At 46.9% G+C, this 10,303-nt stretch overlaps 1 pseudogene; it reads left to right on the top strand.

Moving 5' to 3' along the window:
* The first annotated feature begins 8,404 nt into the window (after window positions 1-8,404).
* LOC105756433 (60S ribosomal protein L39 pseudogene) lies at window positions 8,405-8,644 on the top strand (annotated as a pseudogene).
* Window positions 8,645-10,303: the final 1,659 nt, after the last annotated feature.

Raw genomic sequence — 10,303 nt, 5'->3', positions numbered from 1 at the left:
CTGGAGGCGAGATGAGAAGGCAGAAAGGGTCAGGAGCTGGTTGAATGGACACGGGATATCAGGGGTGGAAAGGAGGAGTGTGCTGTCACAGTAAAGGGAGAGCAACTAGGGTCACATAACAATGTATATATGAATTTTTGTATGAGAGACTAACTTGAATTGTAAACTTTCACTTAAAGCACAACAATTAAAAAAAAAAAAGAATTGATGCCTTTGAATCATGGTGTTGGCAAAGAATATTGAATATACCATAGACCGCCAGAAGAATGTACAAATTTGTCTTGGAAGAAGTACAGCCTGAATGATACTTAGAAGCAAGGATGGTGAGACTTTGTCTCACATACTTTGGACATGTTATCAGGAGGGCGCAGTGCCTGAGAAGGACATCATGCTTGGTAGAGGGTCAGCAAAAGAGAGGAAGACCCTCAACGAGATGGATTGACATGATGGCTACAACAATGGACTCAAGCATAGCAATGATTATGAGGATGGCGTGGAACCGGGCAGTGTTTAGTTCTGTTGCAAAAAGGGTTGCTATGAGTTGGAACTGACTTGATAGCACCTAACAACAACAACAGATCTCAGCAGATACCATCAGCTTTCTCTCTTGTCCTCTCTCTTGATCTCATCCATATCTTGGCTATGTTTCATTGGTGTGTGATTGCCTCATTTCCCCTCACTACTATGTCAACTGCTGTGGAGTAGTGGGGAAGGCAAGGAGGCTCAGGGCTTCCTCTCAGCTGCTCAGTAGGGGGGCAGAAAAAGACTGGAGAGGAGGACACTTCATGTTCACATCTCAGAAGAAAGAGAGCAGTTACCACTCACAACAGCCTTTGTCTATAAAATCCTAGGGGAGGACTCCTATTGGCCTAGCATGGATCATGTGCCCACCTCTTGAACAAATCAGGTTGTTAGGATGATGGCATGCTATGATTGGTCAGGCTGGCTCATGGGCCCACTCTGAGGACAGAGCAGCTGTGGAACTGTGATTGGCAGCCCCACAAAACTACATGGAAGCAGGGAGAGGCTGTAGGAAGGTCACCAAAAGTGGACAAAGCTACTGAGCAGATGCACACAAAGGATAGAGGAAACAGTAGAATCGATTTGGCACACCTTCTTGGAGTTTCCATTTTAGTCCAAGAATTTTTGACGAAAGTATGTTTGATGATTTTTATAATATTATTTTTATTTTATGACACATATGGCTATATTATGGAATAAAATTCAAATTTCATATAGACTTCTGACATAAAACACAAGATGTCAAAAAGTTTGCATTTGCAGCAGGCAATTTTCCTTATCTACCACCCATTCCCAGACTCTGCATATTTTTTCAAGTTCCCCTGACCTTAAGGACACTTGAACAAGGATGGAGGTAGAGTTAGAAAATTTGAGAAGCATGGGGACTAGAAATAACGTGGATTTTGGAACCAGAGAGATGCAGCTTCAAATTTTGCTTTTGCCACTTTCCGGTGGTGTAATCTTAGGAAAGTCACATTCTCTCTCTGAGCCTGTTTGTGCCTCAGTAAAACAAGCACTATAATGCCTATCGTGATGATAAGGAGTAAGGGCCCCAGCACTGAAACACTCAGCCCAGTGCCTGGGTCAAAGGAACCAGTTACTAGTTGCTGTCCAGTCTACTCCGACTCATGGAAACCCCATTTGTGTCAGAGTAGAATTGTATGTCACAGGGTTTTCAGTGGCTGATTTTCTGGAAGCAGATCGTGCCTTTCTTCTGAGGTGACTCTGGGTGGACTTGAACTGCCTACATTTTGGATAGCGGCCCAGTGTGTTAATGGTTTGCACCACCCAGGGACTCTAAATGTCAGCTTCTTACTTCCCTCCTTCCTGTGTCTAGGGGCTCCTCAAACCAGTTCCAGCAATCTAGGGTCCTGGGAGCAGAGAAGGGGGACATCTCTACCCTGCTGCAGGAACTGAGCTAAACCCAGACCCCTCTACTGATGCTGGTAGAGGCATTGTGACTCTCTCCTCTTAGGTACTATAACAGTACACTTGGGCATGGGTGACAACTGGCTCCACCACCAAGTAGACATTGAATAAGCAATTAATCCTTGCTAGTGTAGACACAAGGAGCCCTTGCTGGTACAGTGGTTAAGTGCTCTGCTGCTAACCAAAAGGTTGGCAGTTCGAACCCACTAGCCACTCCAGGGGAGAAAGATGTGGCAGTCTGCTTCTGTAAAGATTATAGCCTTGGAAACCCTATGAGGGCAGTTCTACTCTGTTCTGTAGGGTTGCTGTCAGTTGGAATTGACTTCATGGCAACGGGTTTGTTTTTTGATTTAGTGTAGACACAAGATCACTCACCCAGGGTGAATTCATTGTTCCACATTCCCAGACCACTTTTCTTGGGGTACATATTACCAAGCACTGCAATGACACGCTTACTGATTTACATGTCTCTTGCTACCACCAGTTTGTGAGTTTTTGGAGTCTTCTCACCTCTGTATCTCCATCACTCCACACAGAAACTGCTATGGAGTAAGGGAGATCAAAAGAAGATGGAGGGAATACACAGAGTCACTGTACCAAAAAGAACTGGTTGACATTCAACCATTTCAGGAGATGGCATATGATTAAGAATCGATGGTATTCAAGGAAGAAGTCCAAGCTGTACTGAAGGCATTGGTGAAAAACAAGGCTCCAGGAGTTGACAGAATACCAACTGAGATGTTTCAATAAACGGATGTAGCGCTGGAAGCGTTCACTTGTCTATGCCAAGAAATTTAGAAGACAGCTACCTGGCCAACCGACTGAAGAGACCCATATTTGTGCCCATTCCAAAGAAAGGTGATCCAACGGAATGTCAAAATTATGGAACAATATCATTAATATCATATGCAAGTAAAATTTTGCTGAAGATAATTCAAAAATGGTTGCAGCAGTATGTTGACGAGGAACTTCCAGAAATTCAAGCTGGATTCAGAAGAGGATATGGAAAGAGGGATATCATTGCTGATGTCAGATGGATCTCGGCTGAAAGCAGAGAATACCAGAAAGATGTTTACCTGTGTTTTATTGACTGTGTGGATCATAAGTTATGGATAACATTGTGAAGAATGGAAATTCCAGAACACTGAATTGTGCTCACGTGGAACCTGTACACAGACCAAGAGGCAGTCGATCAAACAGAACAAGGGGATACTGTGTGGTTTAAAATCAGGAAGGGTGTGTGTCAGGGTTGTATCTTTTCACCATATGTATTCAATCTGTATGGTGAGCAAATAATCTGAGCAAATAATCTGGACTATGAAGAAGAACGGGACATCAGGATTGGAGGAAGGCTCATTAACAACCTGCAATATGCAGATGACACAATCTTGCTTGCTGAAAGTGAAGAGGATTTGAAGCACTTACTGATGATGATCAAAGACTACAGCCTTCAGTATGGGTTACACGTCAACATAAAGAACACAAAAATCCTCACAACTGGACCAACAAGCAACATCATGATAAATGGAGAAAAGATTGAAGACTTCAAGGTTTTCATTTTACTTGGATCCACAATTAACACCCATGGAAGCAGCAGTCAAGAAATCAAAGGACATATTGCACCAGGCAAATCTGCTGCAAAGGAGCTCTTTACAGTGTTAAAAAAGCAAAGATGTCTCTTTGAAGACTAAGGTATGCCTGACCCAAGCCATGATGTTTTCAATCACCTCATATGCATGTGAAAGCTGGACAATGAATAAGGAAGACCGAAGAAGAATTGATGCCTTTGAATTGTGTTGTTGGCGAAGAATATTGACTATACCATGGACTGCCAGAAGAACGAACAAATCTGTCTTGGAAGGAGCACAGCCAGAATGCTCCTTAGAAGCAAGGATGGCAAGACTTCGTCTCAAATACTTTGGATATGTTATCAGGAGGGGCCAGTCCCTGGAGAAGGACATCATGCTTGGTAAAGTAGAGGATCAGTGAAAAAGAGGAAGACTCTCAACAAGACAGATTGACCCAGTGGCTACAACAATGGGCTCACACATATCAATGATTGTGAGGATGGTGCAGGACTGGGCAGTGTTTCTGTTCTGTTATACATAAGGTTGCTATGAGTCTGAACTGACTCGATGGCAGAATGCAGGAATGAGTGGATAGATCTGCTGTTCTGGGTCGCTTCTGGTAGCCTGTCCAACAAACAACTGTACCACCACTCTTTATTGGGCCCTTGAAATGTATCAGGCATGTGTTGTTATTGTGTGCCGTGAAGTCAATTCCAACTCATGGCAACCCTATAAAGAGTAGAACTCTGTACAGGGTGGAACTGCTCCATAGGGTTTCCTAGGCTGAAATCTTCATGGGAGCAGATTATCAGGTCTTTTCTCTGCAGAGCTGCTGGGAGGTTCAAACCACCGATCTTTCAGTTAGCAGCCGAGTCCTTAACCACTGTGCCACCAGGGCTCCTTATCAGGCACTTACTATGAATTTTTTCATTCATTCTTTTATGTAATCCTTCAAACAACCCTCTGTCATAGGTACTATAATTTGCCCCCATTTTCGAGATAAGAAGCTGAGGCTCAGGGTTGTGGAACTTGCCACGGTCACCCAGCCCCCGCAAATGAAATACAATTGCAAATACAATTCTGTCAGATGTCAGAGCTGGAGAAGAAACCTCTGTGTGTTTCTGCCTTCCATCCCAGGCTATACTGAGGTGTGGAGAGAAGAGGGCAGGGGTACAGAGAAATTCCCAGAAATAAAGCTGAAATGGAGGTCCACTAGAGAGAGAAAGGGTTGGTGGTCAGATAGGCTGCTGGGTGAGGCTGGGGGAGGGGGAGGAGAAGGGGGTCCCTTGGGGGCTGAAGGTCATAGGAAAGTTCAAAGGGACTTGGGGTCTGGGGAGACTGGGAGGTGGTCAAGTGCTGTAGGAGGAGGTGTCAGGGTAGGGTCTCCCCCCTGGAACTGGCTGGGGTTGAGAATCAGCCCCTTCAGGTTGTTTTCAAGCTGGATTGGGGGGTGTTTAATATTAATAGTAATGACTGTGGCGGGAAGATAATAGGCCTCAGTCAGATTAGAAGGGGGTAAGCGCTTATCTATGGCTGCTGAAGACACATGTCTTTCACCTGCTCCTTTAATATCCCCCCTCTTTCATTCCACCACCCACCCCCTCCCACCAGCCTAGAACAAAAGGGGTATTATGGGCCGGGGTGTTTTCAGGCTGCAGCCAAGGAGACCTTCCCTTCCCCCTCCCCCTCCCCCCTCCCCGGTTTGAATGAGGCTTTTTCCTCTCGCAGGAGATTAGCTCAGTTTGACAAGGCAGTGAACTTTGGGAGGGGTGAGTGGGGGTCTCCTACGGGAGCCTCCAAAGTGCAACCCTGATGAATGCTGCCGGAGAGAGACCTCAAGAGACAGCCCTAAAGACAGACACACAGAGTTAGCGGCAGACAGACACACAGAGAGCAGAAAAGGCATGGAGGCAGAGTTAGGTCCTGAGACACAGGGAGCCGCCCCACACACAAACACACACACACACACACACACACACACACACACACACACACTTCAGGACAGTGGGGTTGGAGAAGGAGAAACTGGGCAAGAGGCACACACAGAGATACTGACAGAAACACGTACACTTCAGGTGTTGGGGTGAGGGAAGGAGAGACAGGGAGAGAGACACACAGAAAGACAGACACACATACACACACAAAGAAAACAGAGACAGAGAAACGCACACATACACACTTGCCATCCAACAAACTGACCCAGAGAGAGACAAAGGCAGAAAGAGAGACGGGGGGAACAGAAAGACATAAAGATTGAGACAGCAAAGGGACAAATAAGGGTGAAAAGTGGAAGAAGAAAAGGTGAAATTGGCAAGAAGCATAGAGAAGAAAGGAGACTTAGAAGGAAAGTTGCAAGAAGGCCGGTGGTCCTTGACCTTTGGCGCTGGCTCTGCTGCCTGGCCTGGCCCCCTTATGAAGTCAGGCAGCTCTGGAGCAGGTATTTTCATGGCTTGGGAGGTCTGGGGATAGAGATTGAGCATGGGCGGGTGGTGGTGGGATGCATGACAGACAGAGAGGGAAAGACAGACTGGGAAACCAGCCCAGAGACAAAGGTAGTAAGTTGGATAAGGGTGGAAAGAAAATGCCAGTGGGAAATGTGAATTTCCTGGATAAGGTCGTTCCCAGCCTCTGGAAATGAACAGGTATAGAGGTGATGTCCTCGGGGTTGGGGCTCTGAGGAAACTTCTTGGGGCTATGTAGAAAGAGTATCCATCACAGCTGCTGGTGTTAAGATGGAAAGAGGAAGAAAACCAAAGGTCACTTCCACTTCCCTAACCCCACCCTCATCCCCATGTGGGAGAGGTCCAATGGCATAGTAGTAAAAGAGCTGGGTTGGTAGACCCAGACAGTCCTGGGTTTAAATCCCAGCTCTGCCATTGTGTGACTTCAGGTAAATAATCTCAATTTCCCCAGCTACAAAATGGGAATAACACAGTATTACTCTCAAGGGGGTTCTAAGACTCAGTTTAGAATAAGGTATTTAGTATCACCAGAGACCCAGAGAAGTCCCTGGGTGACGGAAATGGCTTGTGCTTAGCTACTAACCTAAAGGCTGAACCCACCCATAGGCACCATGGAAGAAATTCCTGGCAATCTGCTTCGATAAAGATTATAGCCAAGAAAACCCTATTGTGCAGTTCTACTGTGTAACACATGGGGTCATCATGAGTCAGAACTGATTTGATGGTAATGGATTTAGAGATTCAGAGTAAAGGTTAAAACCTGGTTACTTAACTGTTTGCAGGCCCTGTTACAAAGCACCTATTAAATATTATTTCAGTTTAATCTCCAAGAACTAACTGAAGAACATTGTGAATCACAATGCTATTGATGGAGCCATATTTGAAATTAGATAGTTTGAGGTTTAGCCACCACTGTCTCTCTCACTGGGTACTGCCCTTACTAACAAGAGACACACAGTCCCAGTCTCCATCCTCCAGAAGGTGCTCCTCAGCCTTTTCAGGAGGAAAAGCTGCTTTTCATATACCCAAAGGGGCTTGTAGTTCCTGCTGGCAGAAGAGTAGATGAGGCAGCAGTGTGCTAGTACACGTTCATCACCGACTGGGGTAGGGGGAGCGAGAGCCCTGCTTAGTAGTGTCTGCCAATTTCCATGGTGTAAATACTCCCACCATGGCTGACTTCCAGCTACCCATGTGACATCACTAGATGCGGGGTTGGGAAGAGATGCCTGCAGTCTGCTCTGGCAAGCTGGTATGAGTTGCTCCAGCATCCCACTGAGTAAGTGGGGCCCAAGATGTCTGCACAGAGAAAAGATGGCTTCAGTGTACCCCTCTTTTCCCCTGGAAGATTGCATCCTCATTTAGGGGAGAAGGGGCACCTAGTACCCATAGTCAGTGCCAACGCAAGGTGATGTATCAAAGTTTCCAGACCAATGGCACATGCCATGAAGTTTGTAGATGTGCGGAAGTGGGAGGGAGTACTAGGGCTGGTGGTGGTGGGGGAATGGGGCGCGCTTGTTTTCTGTCCATCCCTCTGTCTTCTAAGCCAGGAACGCCTAAATGACAGGGATCACTCTTCTCCCCAAGTTCAGTTCTCTCCTTCCTTGCTCCCTATACCCCCTGCCTGGACCACCCTCCTAGGTGCTGTGAATTCCCAGAGTGTGGCAACAACAGTGGTGGGGGAGGGGTGACAGCAAAGACCTGTGGTCCCCCCTCCTCTGGGGCCCCAAGTGCCTTCTGTGAAACCAAATACTCCCCCCAGTTGCCCACCCGGACACCTGACTCCCTCCTGGGACCCACTTGGGGCACAAGCCTTTTCCTGTCTGGGTCTTGGTAACCCCCTGAAATCCCAGCCTCCCTCCCCCGATCCTTTCCAAATGCTTATTAAGCCGTTTGCAAATCCAGGGCGTGAGTTTAATAAAGCAGAAGACAGATGCCATCCATCATGGGGGGCGGGCAGCAAGCTGATGGACTCACCCCCTCCTGGCTGCCTCTAGGTCAACCAGCCACACAGCTGAACCGACACTTCTCCTTGCTACCCCTCGCCTCGTTCCCCATGCAGGACCTCCCTGCTGCGTGTGGTCACTCTTCAGCCCGCATTCCTGCCACAGATCCCGGATCCCACTCGAGAGACCACTGGCTCACAGCAGACAGAGAGCTGCTGGGAATAGAGAGGTCAACCAACCCCCGCATTCCGTGTGGATGCCTGCAACAGGCAGGGCCGGGACTAGGGTGCAACATTTAAGGGGGTGCCAAAGCCCTCAGTAATTAAGGCAAGTAATATTTTAGTGCAATGTTTTTTTAAAAATAAAAATTATGCAAAAAGATCTATGATGAACACAAATTTTAAATAAAGATGTTTATTTAATTTTAAATAAACTTATTTATTTAAAAATTTAAGTAATGATTTTTTCCTGTTGCCTCAGTCTCCAATATAACAGCCCCCTTCCCTCGTATTCACTGGGCTCAAAAGGAAATGCCTGGTGGTGTATGCAGCCAACATCTATCCTTGCCATGTCTTCTCACAAGACTTTCAGGATCAAGAGATTCCTGGCCAAGAAACAAAAGCAGAATCGCCCCATTCCCTAATGGCTTCGAATGAAAACTGGTAATAAGATCAAGTACAACTCCAACAAGATACACTGGAGAAGAAGCAAGCTGAACTGATAAGGAGTCACCCATGTGACGGCACAGTATTTATGCTCTATCAAGTTCACTAGCATCTTGCCGTATCAAGCTGAAAATTTCACCACTGTTTAAACAATCGAACATATTGGAAAATTCTGGTTTGTTCCTTTGTTTTTATGCTTCTGCATTAACAGGTTGGTTCAGTAAAAATATGTGAGCTTTTTGTTTGGGGGTGAAAAAAAGCACACGCCTGATCTGCCCCCCTAAACTTGCTCCCTCTGCAGGCTTCCCATCTCAGAAAAGGCAACTCCATCCTTCCAGCTGCTCAGGCCAATCTGGAGTCATATCTGATGCTTCTCTTTTCTCTTACCTCCTATACCCAACTTCCAGGAGATCCTGTTGGCTCTACTTTCAAAATGCATTCAGATCCAACCACTTCTCACCGTCTCCACTGCAGCCACCCTGGTCCCCACTGTCATCTTCTGTCACCTGGATGAGTGCAGCAGCCTCCTCCCTGATCTCCCTGCTTCTTGCCTTGCCCCTAAAGCGTACTCCCCACACAGGGTCCTTCAGAAACTAAGGCAGACCATGTCACTCTGTCGCTCCTCTGGCTGGACCCTCCTAATGGTTCCCTACAGCCCTCAGAGTAAAAGCCAGGCCCTTACAGTAGCCACGGGGCCCTACAAGGTCTGTGCCCTTTCTCCAACATGTCTCCTATTACTCTCTCCCTGCTCTCTGTACTCTAGATCCGTTAGCAGGCTGAGCACACTCAGGACCTTTGCATTTGCTGTTCCCTCTGCCTGGGACGTTCTTCCTCACATATCCACAAGGCTCCCTCCTTTGCCTCCTTCAAGGATCTGCTCAAATATCACCTTGCCACTTATACCTAAAACAGTATGCCACTGCCCCCCATGTGCCACGATCACGATCCCCCTTACCCTGCTTTTATTTATTTACTTTTTTCATAGCATGTATCACCATCTGGAAACCCTGGTGGCGTAGTGGTTAAGAGCTACGGCTGCTAACCAAAGGGTCAGTAGTTCAAATCCACCAGCTGCTCCTTGGAAACCCTATGGGGCAGTTCTACTTTGTTCTATAGGGTCGCTATCAGTCGGAATTGACTCAACGGCAATAGGTTTTATTTTTGTTTTTGTTTTATCACCATCTGACATTTGTTCCTGGAAGGCAGAGTCCCTCTCTGGGTCCCTCTGTGACGTCAGTGCCTGGCATGCAGTGGAGATGCAGGCAGCACTGTTTGCCAGCTGCCCTACCTTGATCTACTTTCCACACACACTGGGTTCTGAACAACAGGATTCCTCCTCCCTGCCTGCCAATCCATGAGCCTCATTTCCCTCTGACACCTACAAAAGCCACTCGTGTGGACTGAAGTCAGAACTGTGGTATTGTAGGAAGGGCTCTGAATGGGGACTCAGGAGCTCCGGATCAAGCCCTGCTCTGGGTCCACCTCACAGTGTGGTCTAGGGCAAGTCACTCCTCCTCTCTGGACTTTGCCTCCTCCTTTAGAAAAGAAAGGGTTTGGGCCAGGTTCCTTCTAGAACCTGTCATCGAACAGCCTGACATTTTTAAGATTTTAAAGACTTCTCTGAGAGCCTAATACGGTCTCTGAAGTCAGACTGGTTCCAGTCTTGGCTGGGTCAATTAGATGCTGTGGGCCTCTTTTGATGCATCTGTAAAATG

The sequence above is a fragment of the Trichechus manatus genome, unplaced genomic scaffold, assembly GCF_000243295.1.
Source record: "Trichechus manatus latirostris isolate Lorelei unplaced genomic scaffold, TriManLat1.0 scaffold00065, whole genome shotgun sequence".
Lineage (NCBI taxonomy): Eukaryota > Metazoa > Chordata > Mammalia > Sirenia > Trichechidae > Trichechus > Trichechus manatus.
Note: the sequence above shows the minus strand (reverse complement) of the source record. Positions and strands in the feature narration are given on the sequence as shown.